Below are 17,500 nucleotides of genomic sequence, written 5' to 3'. Positions count from 1 at the left end.
CTCAGTCCCCTATTACTTTCCTTGGTTTTGCTGTCCAACATCTCTGTTACTAGTGCAAATGCTGGTGTTTCTCCCAATCTACCTTTAGATCCTTGTACTTCATTTTATTTATATTCCGGTTCTCTTTACCTTGCTGTCCAACTACTCAAACTCCCTCTTTTCCAGGTCTTAAGCGCTTGGCTTGACAGCCTGAATTTCCATCACTTCTTGAAACTTACAATCAACGTCGCCTTTAAATGATCAGTTCGTCAATCTTTCACGGAACATTGTCACTGCAAGGGAATCTTTCGTTCACGGACTCACTTTCTCCAAAAGCCCCTCTCTTTCTTATTCTGGTTTTGCTTTGATTCAATTCGATTTTATGAAATTTTTAGGCTGGCAAGAAACTAAGCACTGGGTGGGCACTTTCGGCCATGCGGCGCTTAAGACAGTGACAAGAGGGAGTTGGAGTGATTGGACAAGATAAAAAGACCCAGAAACTCAACGAGATGAAGTCGAGGGATTTAAGGGCGGAACTGGGAGAAATCCCCACAGTTGCACCCAGAGGTGCTAGTCAGAGAGGTTGAACAGGAAGCAGGAATAGCGGAAAAGTAGGAGGCTACAAAATGGGTGCCTATACAACGCACCTTCTGGGTCGAACGTTCCACCGGATTTCACGAAGCTGTAACCGTGAAGTATTTTTTTTTTCACTGAAACTTTTAGTTAGAAGGAGTAACCTTTCGTGACTGTAAACTTTACATAAAAGGGCAATGGTTGGAGTAAACGCTATACTCGCTATTCAGCCTGGTTGTTTGATTCTCTTCTCTCTCAAAATGAATTTAATTGTTAGTTTTATTTCTTCTTCATATGCTCCAAAATCTAAATAATTTTTCTTTAAAGAATAAAATGACCTTTCTTGAGTATTTCCAACTTGTTATCAGCTGCTACCTTCCAGCCTTAGCCTTCAGTAGTCTCCTTTCTTGAATACTACTCAGTTTGCTTGGAGTCGTATCTTGGCTACAACTAAAAAGCGGAATAGTTTAGCTTGCCTAGTGCAATTGTGGAATCTCCTGATCTCCAAATATTTGTGGAATATCAAGATCTCAAAATATTTACGAGAGGAGCAAATTCATTCCTGCTTTCTGCTGCTGACATCTCCTGAATTTCAGGCGTATCGTCTTATTTTCTATTTCCTCATATTTATTCATGTAACACATTTTCTTATAAACTGTCTCTCTTTGCAGGATGATTTCCCTTTGGAGCCTAATGAGGTTATAGTCGGTTGACTCTGTCCATAAGGGTTCTCATCTGAAGATTTAATGAAAGATAAAATACAAAAGAAAATCTTACACTCTCTTCTTATCAAACTCACAAAAAGTAGGTCTAGTGTTTAATGTCAAAACAGCCATTTGTATTATTATTGGTATTATTGTTGTTGTTTTTGTTGTTTTGGATGATAATGACGATAATCACCAACGTCCTTTGAGTTCATCAACCTGGAATCAAATTGGAATGGCCTTCCAAGTTTTCTGGGAACCTCCTAAAACCTTGATCATCAAATTTAGAAAATAGTCATGAAATCCAACTGATTGGTGAACGACTTCTGGTAGAGGCCATTGTCTTATGACGAGAATGAAAACCAGGATTCGTCCGTAATACCTTTCAAATGAAGTTAAGCCGCGGATTACCACTTATGCAACTGCTGTGTGAGTCATGGAGTTAAAAATAAAACGTTGCAAAATGGTCTGCAACCGAATAGGTTTTTTCCTTACATTTTTATGGTTCATGTCTATATATTCGCACATCACAACATATTGCTGGATTTATAGCTGGATTATGTGATGACTGTACACACACGCATACACTTGAGCGCTCGTACATATACATAACACACTCATTTACGTATATTATATAAATATATATATATATATATATATAATATATATATATATATATATAATCAATTACATCAAATACCTAAATATCATCGGTACCTGATGAATATCGTAAATCTTCGAATGCTTGCGCTCTGGAAGTTAAGAAATCTGGAATCTAGACCATCCCGTCTTACTGAGGCTTAACACGAGTTGTATGAATGATATATATATATATATATATATATATATATATATATATATATATATATATATATATATATATATATATATATATATATATATATGTATATATATATATATATATATATATTATATATATATATATATATATAATTCATATGTTGTGCACATTATGTCGATTTTAATCCACATGTCATCACACACATTTATGAATGGCCCTTGCATTCACAACGCTTAAATTTACGTCTACACGTTTCCATACCTATATTAAGTTTCATGCGGTCGGAGTCCTCTGCTCTCCCGCGAAATAATAAGCTGAAATGGCTCACATACTTTACTACTATGAAATGAGCGCACAATACAAAGGACTTCGATGTCAAAAATAAACAAAAATGGCAGAAAACCTAAATCTAAACCTGAAAAAATGTTGAGATTCTCGTTATTTTACTCTTGCGTTTCATCCTCACTGGAAACCTTAATTTTTCTGCATGTACTGTAACGTTAGGGGCCAGACACTTGTATTTCAGTCTTCCAAAGAATATGGTTGTACATTGGAAAGAAGTTACCAAAGTCAACAGGATATACAAATAGAAGAGATCAGTTATTAGAAAAACAAAAAAACATTACAAGTTAATGGATAAAAAGATAGAAATATAATCAACGCTGTAAAATACATGGCGAATAATTCTAGGGTAATAATGCACTGAATCTTTGATGTTGATTGTAATTCATAATCAGTGTGAATACTATACTCTCTCTCTCTCTCTCTCCTCTCTCTCTCTCTCTCTCTCTCTCTCTCGTCCTGTTTCATCCGAAGACTTTTAAACTCACAAATACGGTTTGCATGAATTGTAACTTCCTATTTGACAACAGATAATTTATGTTAACACCCAAGATATACAATGTTTACATGAATATTTGAATTCCTGTGTAAGTTACAAATATTCACGCGCAGCATAATTGCTGAAACGATAAATCAGAAATAAATCAGGGAGCCACTCTTTAAATCGACTTACAAACAAACCGTGTTCAGTACGGATATATTCATTCATTTTTTTTTACTTAAAGAAGAACTTCTACGAAAGGAGAGGGAGAATTTCCCCGACTTCGGATTTATTTACAAAGCTAACAAGGCAACTTGACTAATTAGGTTGAATTAGGCTTCGCAGTTAGCTGAATTAATTAGTGTTGTATTAGCGTTTTCTATAGCTGTTCTTGATTAGGGTTTACTTGATGCTCAAACAAGAACAAGGAATAAAGATTTAAAATCAGTTGAATCAGTGATTTTCTACGATGCTGCACGAATAATCTTTGACAGGAAAATGGTTGAAAATTTTACATAATAATAATAATAATAATAATAATAATAATAATAATAATAATAATAATAATAATAATAATAATAATAATAATAATAATAATAATAATAATAATAATAATAATAATAATAATAATAATAATAATAATAATAAAAATAATAATAATAATAATAATAAACAACTACGTTTAAATTTAATATTTGTTTTTACATTTCAACTGATTTATTTACTAATTTGCGTTTTTCTTTCTAATAACTGATCTAATATTTGTGTATATTATCGTCTTTAATTTCTTTCAGATGAACACCATATTCTTTGGAAGCTTGAGTTTCAAGTCAGTGGCCCTTGTGGCTTGTTCCATTTGAATAGGGTTCATCTTCTGATAATAATAATAATAATAATAATAATAATAATAATAATAATAATAATAATAATAGTAATAACGGGTAGGGACACTTAGTTAACAATCGCATTAAGCTAAAATACTGTAAATTCCAGAGACATACTGTATGTCTTTAGTTTTGTAGTTTAAGTCTTAAATTTTCAAAGATTCACAGAACTGATTAATCCTGAGGAATAGTTTGGGTCGTGCAAGGCACAGGATCGTCTGTTTAACTTAAGAGTTATTTGAAACTTATAAATTAGCCAATACTTTATATAAAGATAGAACTTCTTTTCAGTAAACTGAATAATCGTATGCACAAGCGTTCTAAATCCGAAGAGAAACTGCCTACGGAATATCTCTTAAAATAGAAAAAAAATTCCGGGTTGGGAAATCTATTTCTGAATAAGTGACACAATCAGCTGATATCCGTCAGTAGGTCATGCGAAGTGCCAATAGGTCAGTAGGACGTAGGACGGGGTCACTGACCACGGCCTCATTTTCTCTATCTTTCCAATTAAGTTGTCGCGACAATTTTTTTTTTTTTTGGGGGGGGGAGGAGGGAGGGAAGGGGGGGGGGGGGGTGGGGGGGTGGGGGGGGGGGGGCATTACTGACAGGAATGAATGAGGACGGGACTTTATCGTTGGAGCTACTAGATCGACTGTACATAAAAGCTGTCGGTTTTATCAGTGTTTGATATGGCAGCGACTATCAGTGAATCAGTCAGTTGGTGAATGCAAGGAGCACTAGATTTCACTACTAATAATACAACTACTACTTATAGGACTACGTAATCAGTACCAAACAATACTGTTGAACGGATTCTCGCTTCTAGACAAAGCTTAATTATTATTATTATTATTATTATTATTATTATTATTATTATTATTATTATTATTCAGAAGGTAAACCCTATTTATATGGAACAAGCCCACATTGGTTATTGACTTGAAATTTAAGCTTGCAAAGAATATGGTGTTCCTTAGGATGAAGCAAGAGCAGGTAAAGTGCAATACAAAAAGCAGAGATATCACTGATGAGAAAAGAAACAACAAATTGATATTTTAATAAATAGATAAAATGTATTTAAACACAATACAGCTTAAGAATGGGTTTTCGTAAGGCTCCTGGAAAGGTTAGGAAGGAAGTAGGCTTTGTTAAAAAGAATGGCAGCATCGCGCGAATTAATCTTATAAAGAGTCTTCTCAATTTCTTTTGCAACTCGATTCTCTTCCACGTTAATGTTGGTCAACAGCAGCCAATATTCATGTTTCGGCAAATAGGACAGCGTTTATAGCTGTTTTATTATCGATAGAAGCGTAGGCATTAAAAATAAAACGAACAAAAGTTAACATCTTATTCCGTATAAGATCTTTTCCTGGTTAAGATTTTTCCCTGGAAAAGATATTTTCCCAGGATAAGAGCTTTTCCCAGGAGAAAATCTTGTACGTGGATAAGAGCTTTTTCCCCGGATAAGATCTTCTACCCAGATAACATCTTTTCTCGGATAAGAGCTTTCCCCCAAATAAGATCTTTTCCCTGGATGCGAATGTGGCATCTGGCACCATTTTGTGAATTTTTTTTGTTTTTTCTCACTGGTATTTTCTCTGTGAGAACCGATTCTTAAAAATATCTTTACAGACTCGGAAGGGTTTAATTGAATCGGTCGAGAAGGAGAAGAAGAAGAAGAAGAAGCGATGACCATTCACGAATATTTATATGACGGTCCTTATTGCTCGCTCGATATCCCTCCATGTTCAGTGGCCATGACGTTCCTTACGATCTCTGAACCATAAGCGTCCCAGTTCCGCTTCCAGTCGGTTTCTTCTGCGACAATAACAGCCGTTATTTACGTCGCTATTCTGGAGAACGAGTTCGAGGAAGAAGATTAGAAGATACGAAGATACTCGCCATTAAAGAAAATCCCGAAGTTTACCAGAGACTCTCTGGAGACTGATGAGAAATAACGACTCTCTCTCTCTCTCTCTCTCTCTCTCTCTCTGGGAAATTGCAGGACCAATAGTCAGGTTTTCCGTTCGGCGACCTTTTGAAAATAGCAAATCTCCCATCGGCCAAACGCTTTATGCAGATGACTAGATCTAACCGGTTCGATACGTGTAATACGTGACTCGGGGGAAGGTTGGACGAGGTGGGGTTCCTGGACCACATGTATTTTACATTAGATCGATCTGCGACGATACTGAAAGCGTGTAACATCGTTATTTTATAATAGCGTTATTTTACAGCAGCTTTTATAATAGCGTTATTTTATATCAACGGTCTTGCTTAATAGCATTATTTTACAACAGCGTTATTTTAAAATAGCACCATTTCACAACAGTGTTATTTTGTAATAGCACTATTTTATAACAGCGTTATTTCCTAATACTGTAACTTTTAAAACAGGGTTATTTAATAACAGCTTTATGCGATAACAGCGCTTGTTTATAGCAGAGTTACTTTATATGTCGTCCTAGAATCGTCGGACCTCATAAGAGTGCTATCATAAATTAAATAATGAATCCATCGTATTTAGACAAATTTAGGAGTGCAATAACATACTACACCTAAGGGGGGAAAAGTAGGTTAGTAAAGCTGCTAAATATTTCATAAAGTTTTGTACAATACGCCCTCATCGTTGGCGACTTCATGGCACAGGTATGTATATATAGATATATATATATATATATATATATATATATATATATATATATATATATATATATATATAGATATATATATATATATATATATATATATATATATCTATATCTTAATATAATTATATTATAATAATATAGTCTATATTATATAGTTCCTATTATATATAATATTATATATAATATATTTTATATATAATATATATATATATATGATATATATATATATATAATATATATCTATATATATATCTATCTATATATATATATATATATATATATATATATATATATATATCTCTATATATATATATGTATATATGGTAGATAAACAGGGTCATGAATACGACATGAGAAGAGAAGCTCTCAGTAACAGTCAATAAAGTAACGTTTGAGCTATTACATAAAGAAAATATAAATATAGGAGAACGCCTGCCGTTTCATGAAAAAAAATATCGAAAGTAGGATATTGGCGCAATATTACTTATTCTCCCACTCTCCCTCCCTCCCTCCCTCCATCTTTATGGACTGAGTGTTACGCAGAGTCAGAGAAAAGATTGATTGATTGATTACGGCTAGTGAAACTGGCGTCACAACATCAGAGAAAGGGAAATAGATGAAAGTGCCATTCTGTGGGACAAGAAAAATGAGTAATTGAATGTGAAATGGCCATTGTCAGCTGATAAAACAGAGAGGAGCTGCAAACCCTGGTCTAAGACTTCTAAAATGTTAATGTCAGCTAGAGGAAGATTACGAGGCTACACTGAAATCAGGAAGATGGAGAGCAACGAATATTGGTCGAATGGAACCCGCTGATCTGTGCACGTGTCTGGGAAGGAGCAATTATACCAGATGATTGCAGTGTAAAAGATCTGAACGAGATTTAGAACTCCTATGGACTTCAGTATTGGAATGTATGAAAGGACTGTTAGGCCAACTCTCCTTCATGGAAGTAAGTACTGATTCTGGCTACTAAAAGGAAGCAGAAGTTGATCAAATTCAGACTATAAAGCCAAGCACTGGGGCACTTCCGGTTGGGGTGGTTGGACAGCAAAACAAAGAGATCCTAAAAATATCTAAAGGCGAAACCAGGAGAAAACCTCAAAGTCACAATAAGAAGTACTAGTTAGAGAGGTTGAACAGCAAGATATAAGAAAGGAAAAGAAGAGGGAATGGAGGTCAAGTAAAAGAATAAAAAGTGGGAGCAGCCAGGGGCCGAAGGGACGCTGTAAAATCCTTTCAGTAAGATGCGCTGACTGCTCTAACCTTCTACTGAGAAGGTTCATAAATGTTTGATCGGTAACATGCAAGGAATGGGTCGAGTAGTAAGGGAAAAGAGAGTAAAATTCGAAAGTGCTTGAGGCAGGAGGAGGAGATAGCCGTAGAAAGTTCTGGATGGAAAGTGTAAAAGAAGTAATGGAAAGTAATGGAGATATTAGTGCAACAATCACAATATGAATCTGGCAGTACCTTAAATCATTTTATTCTCCGGGGGACGAAACACCTTTGTGGAAAGGCTTTATTATAAGGGAAACATATGCGTCATATCGAGAGCTATTTATGTGTCTCCTGCTTAGAAATTAATTCTCAATATCATTAGTCTTCTCAGTAAAAGCAGATATTCCACTTATAATTCTCATGTCATTCCTAATGTAGGATATCTGATGAATTATTTTTAAAAAAGGAAAAGACTTGCAAATGGCATTTCTGAGGTTGGCATTAAACCATTCTGCTTTTGTTTCCTAAAACGCCCAACAAAAAATGATTCAGTTTTCGTAATTACCAGAAAAAAAATAATCGCCATAAAACCTGTTATTTTCTCTTTGTTTCAGCTGACATCAAGAGATAGTAATTGTATCAACGTTCGGCAACTTCGAGTTTAAAAAAAAAAGATCAGTGATTGCATTTACCGAGAGATTTTATGTTCGCCGTATCTGGGAAGGTACAGAGCAGAGCGGAAGGAGAGAGACTTTGAAACAAAAGACAAACGAGTTTCATATGTATCGTTCTCAGGAACAGCGATTCGCTAAATTTATTTATTTATAAGAAGTCTTGTAAGTTGCTTAACCTATCTTTTATAATTTAATGCCTTGCATTCTCTATCTCTCTCTCCCTCTTTTTCTGTCTCAATCTCTTCTTCTCTGTATGTCTGTCTGTCTCTATTTATCATTCTGTTGCGACCCTGTCTGTCTGTCAGTCTCTCCTCTTGTGTTTTTATGTCTGTCTTCAGCGGGCGTCTACAGCAACCTCGGCTGTTCATCTCGTAACGATTTACTTCATCCATTCTGACCTACGTTACTCTCATCTTTCTCCGCCTATTTCTTACATTTTTCTTTCTCCGTCCGTTTCCGTTTATCCCTCTTCCTTCCTTCCTTATTTCCTTCCTATCCCGTTGCCTCCCAGGCTAAAGCAACCCTTTTACACTTCTTCCGGTGATAATGTATCAACCCCGCCCTACTTTTTCCGCGAACCAATGGGGTGTGTTTGGAGGTGGCCAAGATGGGGCGGGGGGGAAGGGAGATTGAGGAATATTGCTTCAATATCCTTCTTTCCACGTTTTTTTTTATGAGGCGCGGCCGTTCAACTTTGTACTTTACATAATCGTAAAAAACATTTCTTTTATCGACTGCCGCTGAAAGCCTCCGTTGCACACACGTAAACAGGGAAATAGTGTACAGTGTGTACATAAATGTGTTAATGTACCAACTCGATTTGTAAGTTTTATATATATATATATATATATATATATTATCTATATCTATTCTATATCTATATCTATCTATATCTATATCTATATCTATATCTATATCTATATATATATATATATATATATCTATATAGATCTATATCTATATCTATATCTATATATATATCTATATATATATATATATATATATATATAGATATAGATATAGATATATATATAATAATATATATATATATATAGATATATATATATATATATATATATATATATATATATATAGATATATATCTTTCCCGTGGAAATACCAGTACCTATATAAAATATTTAACATCTTTACTAACCTACATTTCCTCTCATAAGTAACAGTATATTATGACACCCCCTAAATCTGTCTTGATATACTGCATTCATGTTTTGGATGTATGGTAAGCATTCTCATGAGTTCTGCCGGTTCCAGGACGAAATAGAGAATAATGCTATTGTAAAATAATGTTTTTTTTATTTATAAAATGACACAAGAATAACCATTCTTTTTTTTCTTTACTAAAATAACGCTATTATACAGCAACGATAATGTATAATAATGCCATTATATAATATCGATCTTACAAAAACCTTATGAAATAATACTTTCATAACTTTACTATAAAATAACTGTTAAAATAACGCTAATATAAAATGAAGCTGATAAATAATAATGCTAACATAAAATAATGCTGCTACAAAATAACACTATCATAGAATACCGATGTTATTAAATAACGCTGTTTCACGCTTTCAGCATTGTCACGGATCGATCCAATGCAGCAAACATAACGCTGTTATTCATTAACGCTGCCATAAAATAACACTATTATATCATAACGCTCATATAACACAACGCTATTCTACGCCTTCAATATTGTCTCATATGGCTCTAATATAAAATACATGTGGCCTAAGATCCCCCCTCCCCCATCCACTACACCCAGCCACGTTTACGTGTATCGAACCGGATAGATCTAGCCATCTATGTAAAGCGTTTTGACAATGGGACATCCGAGAACAGAGAAACCCTGAGAGAGAGAGAGAGAGAGAGAGAGAGAGAGAGAGAGAGAGAGAGAGAGAGAGAGAGAGAGAGAGAGAGAGATTTCGGAACTTCGATTCGTAATTTCGTGGCCAAAGAGTAGCTATTTCCCACCAGCGTCTCTCTGATGAGGCTCTGAGGTCTTCCCTGATGGCGAGTCTTGACGTGTCTTTTAATCTGCCTAAAATTACATAAATATTTGTGGACTCGGTGGCAAAGCTTTCTTTGATAGTAGACTGCTTGTCATTATCATAATAGGTCACTAGACCTTCGTTGTCAGTTATTGTGGATTTACTCGTTATTCTTTGCTATTTTTCGTAATTTATGCTATGTTAACTTTGCCTTCTTCCTTTAATTTTATTCCAAAGAGCGTCCATTTCACGTAAGTTCCTAAGTTCAGTCGCAAAGGTAAATAACAACTTATAACCCTCACCTACAACCCCAGGGAATATTACGAAACATTGTGAAAACTGGTGATTTTTTTTGGAAAAATAATAGACAAAAAAATTTACAAATGGCATGAAAGGGAACCTGGAATAGTAAGCTGGTTATAATTGAAGGATTTTACCTGATGATCATTCTAGCATTTTTTCGCCGAGAGATTTTTATTTTTTCCCACAACATGTCAAACGTTCACATTTTTCCCCCATAAGCTATTTATCTATTTACGTGTTCATGTTCAAGTATAGATTTACTCCTTTATAGAGGGAAATGTGAAATTCCATTGATAATGAATTTCTTTTTATTGATGAAAAATTTTTATCTTTTCGAGTGATTTTTCTCTACGTGATGAAATGTGAATATTTCGGTAAAAAACGAGGAATTCAAAGATTGTCAGAAAACTCTCTCTCTCTCTCTCTCTCTCTCTCTCTCTCTCTCTCTCGTCTCTCTCTCTCTCTCTCTCTCCTCCTTATATATATATATATATATATATATATATATATGTATGTATGTATTATGTATATGTATGTATGTAGTGTATGTGTATGTATAACGAGGATGTAGTCGTCAATTCTCTCTCTTTAAAATTAGGAATTCTATAATCGTCAAACCTTTTTCTCTCTCAAACGAGGAATTCTATGATCGACAGATTTCTCTCTCTGCCTTTCTCAAACGAGGAATTGTATAAACGTTTAAATCTCCTCCTCCCTTCCCTTCTGTCCCCTCCTCCTCTTAAACCTCCTTTCTCTCCTCCCTTCTCCTCTCCTTCTCTCTCTCTCGTCTCTCTCTCTCTCTCTCTCTCTCTCTCTCTCTCATGTACATATGGGGGGAAAAACTATTAAACACAATGCATAAACTCCCCAACCTTCGTCAGCCATGTTGAACGAATCGAAAGCCTTGCAGTGAACCGTGAGATCTTGAAAGCGGAGTTTAGTAAAGACGTCTCAGAGCTCGGCTTTTGTGGAAAGAGAAATGGTTGCGGGCATAAAAGGCATATAATTGATTTTGGGAAGTACGTTTAACGTGCAATAAAGCAAATGGGTAGGGCTTACGTCTTCGTTGTGTGTTTTATGTGGCACATGATTGCATGGGGGCGCATATTGGATTGTTTGGGAAAAATGTTTTATTAATACTATTTAGCAAAAGGTGTCAATAACACCCTTTGCCTCTCTTTTATATGAAATCCTCTTATTTACTCTCTCTTTCCTCTCTCTCTCTCTCCTCTCTCTCTCTCTCTCTCTCTCTCTCTCTCTCTCTAGCATAGTATTAAGAAGTTAATCCCCGTCTCTTTTATAGCAAAATTCTTCTATTTACTCTCTCTCTCTCTCTCTCTCTCTGGCAAAATATTATGATGTCAATTCCTGTCACTTTTTTAGACAAAACCTCCTAATTACTCTCTCTTTAGCATTGGGCTACGATGACAATCTATCTCTCTTTTACAGTAAAATACTCTCTCTCTCTCTCTCATCTCTCTCTCTCTCTCTCTCTCTCGCACGGTATTATGATAACAATTTCTGTACCTATTTCATGGGAAAATCGTCTAAAATCACAGAAATCCTCATTTTCAATATAAAGACTCAATCTCCATCCAGAATATAGCTATACCTTTACTGTCATTTTTGGTATTATCCCGCATTGGTTCTTATTACCACATACATTCATACTCCAAAGCAATACTTTGATGGGAAAAAAAAAATCCTAGATAAGGGCATTGTGTAGTTTCCACATATTTTTCAAAAAAAAAAAAAAAAAAAAAAAAAAAAAAATTTCGAGCTACGCATCACTGAAGGTAAGATCAGCAATTAATTAGCAGTGCGCGTTTAAAGGTTTATAATTAAAGAGAAGTGAACCGGAAAATGATTTATGCAAATGAACATCGGAATAAATTGGAAATCAGTTTCCATTTTGACTGTTTCTGTAACCTGCACGAAGTTCCATGAGTTTCTATTTCTCGTTTATTTATTCGTTCAGCCAATCTCCATCCTAGCTTTTCGTTTAACCTTTTAACTTCTACATTGCACAAAATGCTTTAAATATCAATATCTCTCTCTCTCTCTCTCTCTCTCCCTTTGTGTAACTTTTTCGTTTATCCTGGTAATTGTATTTTTACATATCTTAGAAAAATTTTAGTGCTTTAATACTCTCTCTCTATCATTCGCCTTTCATCTAAATTTTTCATATATCCTGGTAAATGAATATTTACATTTCCCAGAATGTTTCAATGCGCGCGCTCTCTCTCTCTCTCTCTCTCTCTCTCTCTCTCTCTCTCTCTCTCTCTCTCTGGGATATTCAACAGTTAGACATGGTCGTAGACTAGAAAGGAAAAATAATCTAACAATCAGAAAGAAAGAAAGGAAGGAATGAATTAGAGAAAATAAAAGGAACTATTAAACATTGCAGTATGAGTTTCCCATTTCTTCCTATACTGTTATTATTTCTATTATTATTATTATTATTATTATAATTATTATTCAGAAGATAAACCCTTAATCATATGGAGAAAGCCTACAAAGGCCATTGACTTAAAATTCAAGCTTCCAAAGAATTTGGTGTTCATTGGAAAGAAGTTACTGAAGGTAAAAAATATAAATAAATGATTAAAATACAAAGCGAATTGTTTTAGGGCAACAAAGCACTGCATCCTCACTTCAACTCTTGACGTTCTAATCTACAACATCCCAAGGAGATTACGATGCAAGAAAATCAAATGATTTCACCATTACTAAAACTTGAAATGCATTACCTCAAATAAACCCAGCGTAGTGTCAATACAATCTTACGGCATCGTGAAGCCTTCAACACCCAACTCAAGTCATGATGAAAAAATATTTAGGATGGTTTTTATAAATAATGCTGACGTTATTACGACCGATGACGTCGAGCCCCCGACATTTTTCCTAAAGAGCTAAAAAATGAGTGATAGAAGGAGTTGCGACCTTGAGGAGAGTGACAACACCCAGGTCTTGAGAGGTGGAATATGATACGAGCGAGTTAGTAAGCGTTACAAATCCATGGTTGCAACCGATGGCTCTAATTGTATTGATAACCAATAATCGAGGGCTCAATTGATCAACTGATGGCTCTAATGGTATAAACAATTAACGATGTAGGGTTGCAATTGATCAAATGATGGCTCTAATAGTATAAACAATCAACAATGCTGGGCAGCAATGGATCAACTGATGGCTCAAATTGAATAGATACTAAACGCTATATACTCAGTGAAATAATACGAGGGTCATGTCAACTTCAGTACCAGTGACTAAGCGTAAGGGTAAACCTTTTCCTTTTCTTTTCAAACCTTACTTGATAATCCCTTGTCCTTCTAACCTTTTTATACCTTTTGTTTATTTGAAGTTTATTGGAAGAACTGGAGGTTTCAATTTGTAAAGTTTGCTACAGCATTTTCAAGTTTAGCCTTGCAGACTCACCCACGTTCATTTATTCGTAATCAGAAATAGTATGGCGATTAACTGCATATTACTTATCGTCGTTATAATGTTCAGCTCATTTAGATAATCTTCAAAAATATGAGTAAAAATCACCTAATCATGTCAACCATAAGGTTAAAAAAAATTATGCCAATCTTTTCTCGTTGAGAAGTAAAACGGGTTTCTTTCAAGAAACTCTTTCCTTCCGCCCTCTGGGGTTGATAAGATGCGGAGCACATTTACCTAAGACTGATTTAAGAAAAAATAGTTCCTGCTTCATTTAATGAAAGAAAACGATTATTATTATTACTATAATTATTATTACGCATCATCAGAGGAGTAAAGACCAAGAAAAACATGTCTGGACAAAGAGACAATTTGGTGAGAAACATGACACAACCAAGAGACATTTTCGAGAGACACACCACGCAGGACCAAGAAATATTTTCAAGAGAAATGCGACACAGCACCAAGAGACATTTTAAAATTTTCGAGAGAAACAACACAGAGCCAAGAGACAATTTGATATTTTTGAGAGAAACACGACACAGGACTAAAATAAATTTTCACATTTTGAGAAAAACATTACACAGAACCAAGAGACATTTTCACATTTTCGAGAGAAACATGAAACAGGACCAAGTGACATTTTAGAGAGAAACATGACACAGGACCAAGATGAATTTTCACATTTCCAAGAGAAACACGACACAAAACCAAGAGACATTTTCGAGAGGAGCATGACACAAGACCAGAGACATTTTCGAGAACAGAATGACACAAGACCAAGAGACATTTTCGAGAGCAGCAAGACACAAGACCAAAGACATTTTCGAGAGCAGCATGGCAGAAGACGGAAGACATTTTCGAGAGCAGAATGGCATAAGACCAAGAGACATTTTTGAGAGCAGCATGACACAAGACCAAGAGACCTTTTCGAGAGCAGCATGACACAAGACCAGAGACATTTTCGAGAACAGAATGACACAAGACCAAGAGACATTTTCGAGAGCAGCAAGACACAAGACCAAAGACATTTTCGAGAGCAGCATGGCAGAAGACGGAAGACATTTTCGAGAGCAGAATGGCATAAGACCAAGAGACATTTTTGAGAGCAGCATGACACAAGACCAAGATACATTTTCGAGAGCAGCATGACACAAGACCAAAGACATTTCATGACACAAGATCAAAAACATTTTCGAGAGCAGCATGAGACAAGACCAAGAGACATTTTCGAGAGTAGAATGACACAAGACCAAAGACATTTTCAAGAGCACTATGAGACAAGACCAAGAGACATTTTCGAGAGTAGAATGACAAAAGACCAAAGACATTTTCAAGAGCACAATGACACAAGACCAAGAAACATTTTCAAGAGCAGCATGACACAAAACCAAAGACATTTTCAAGAGTAGCATGACGAAGAACCAAAAGATATTTTCGAGAGAAACAAGACACAAGACCAAGAGACATCTTCGAGAGAAGCTGGACACAGGACCTAAGACATTTACGAAAGATGGTTCCCCCATCCTTACCCCATTCCCCAAGGCAAGACGGGCTTGAACGCACGCCAGGAAAGACCTAGATCGAAATGTCAGGTGAGCATTTACCTGAAGACGCAGTCGAAACAGACCACACCCCCTACCCCCTCCCCCGTCAGTGCTTACCTCAGCTCGGCGGGCGGCAACAGCCAAGGGATTCAACACCCAGGTATCGACAACCTTCCAGATGCGTGTGTGCGTGTGCGTGTGCGTGTGCGTGTGTATGTGTTCCGTAGGGCTTTATCGATTTGCGTATCCAACATGGCTAGACGCCAATATGGGGTTGTGGGAGGGGGTGATTGCGCCATTAACGATTCCTTTGTTGTTGGCACGAAGTAATGTGTCTTTCTTATTATATATATATATATATATATATATATATATATATATCTATATATATATATATATATATATATATATTATGCCACTTCGAAGACGTGCACTTTAAAATTGTGAATTTCATTTTCCTTTAACTATGCTCGTCCTTGGGACTAACAGAGTTATACAAATTATGTATATGATATATATATATATATATATATATATATATATGCCTATGCGTGAGTGTATTTGTACTGATACGTCAAATGTTCATGCGTATATTAGTGTTTCTATAATATATCCTAAACATATAAAAAAAAGCTACTCATTTATACACTAAACCCAATGCTTCTATTGTTAAGCTCAAAATACAGAGAAAGCCCCTGGGAAACCCCTAGAAACAGGTACGCAGAAAGGAAACAGAGAGAGAGGAGAGAGAGAGAGAGAGAGAGAGAGAGAGAGAGAGAGAGAGAGCAAAACCTACCTTCCGTTGCATTTGTCAAAACACACACATCAATCAATTTTTATTCAAACACTAACTCTTCAAGATCTTTTACATGCATTATTTACGTGTAAAAAACGAAAGGCCATTGCTAGCACGAAATTAGGAAAATTACAGGAATTGTGAAAACTGTAAATCAATTTACAAATGTTATTCACATTCAAGAATGGTCTTCATAATTTTGAGATCTATAAAACAAGGATGAATCCCAAGAAACGCATCATGCTTTCAGAGTGTCAATCCGAATTCTGTAATACACTTTATTCGTCTAATGCCTCGAACACTTATTAATACGACTGATTTTGAATTCCACCACGTTTCTTTACTTATCACCTTTTCCAGCAAGTTGTCTCTGTCCGTAAGGGTTTCCAGATGAAAGTTTAAAGAAAGGAAGAAAGAAATAAAAGTCAATGTTTGCGACCGAGTCAGTCACTACCTTGGTTTTATTCGGTTTCCAAAGAACACAAACCGAACAGTTTCGGCTTAAAACGGAAAAACTGGCATTCACCACATTTTCTGAACGAGGGGACTGAGTTTTATTTATTCATTTGATAAAAGTTAGGCTGCCACACCCAGCGCTGGCACATCTTCAGCTGCTCAGCGCTGAAGTCAGTGAAAGGAGGGGGGCTGGGTGCTTGGATAACAAGAGAAAAGGTTCAGAAAATAAATGGAATGAAGTACAGTGATATAAAAGTGGAGATGGCAAAAAAAAAAACCCAAGAATTGCACTAAGAAGCAACAGACAGAGAGGTCGGACAGCAACATAGAAGTTCGGGAATGGATGTCAAGTAACAGGCTAAAAATTGGTTGTAGCTGAGGGTCGAAGGGACACTGGAAAACGCGTTTCAGTAACGCTTGCAGTGCACCACATGAGGTCCACTGACGGACCTATCCTCTTGCCGGGGACTGGGGTTTACTGAAATGTGAAGCAAAGAGCACCACAATACATACTATATTTTGCAAGTCCCAAAGAGGATATTATGGGACATATTTGAACAAAGAAACGAGGGTGATATATTGAGTTGTATCATACAAAATGTAACAATCCGAGAAACAACCGAATGAAATG

At 35.7% G+C, this 17,500-nt stretch overlaps 1 protein-coding gene across 2 annotated transcripts in view; it reads left to right on the top strand.

Moving 5' to 3' along the window:
- LOC135198017 (uncharacterized) overlaps window positions 1–17,500 on the top strand; it is a 271,907-nt gene that overhangs the window by 6,196 nt on the left and 248,211 nt on the right. The window lies entirely within an intron of this gene.

This window comes from Macrobrachium nipponense, chromosome 21 (genome assembly GCF_015104395.2).
Source record: "Macrobrachium nipponense isolate FS-2020 chromosome 21, ASM1510439v2, whole genome shotgun sequence".
NCBI lineage: Eukaryota > Metazoa > Arthropoda > Malacostraca > Decapoda > Palaemonidae > Macrobrachium > Macrobrachium nipponense.
This window is presented reverse-complemented; position numbering and strand designations above follow the sequence as displayed.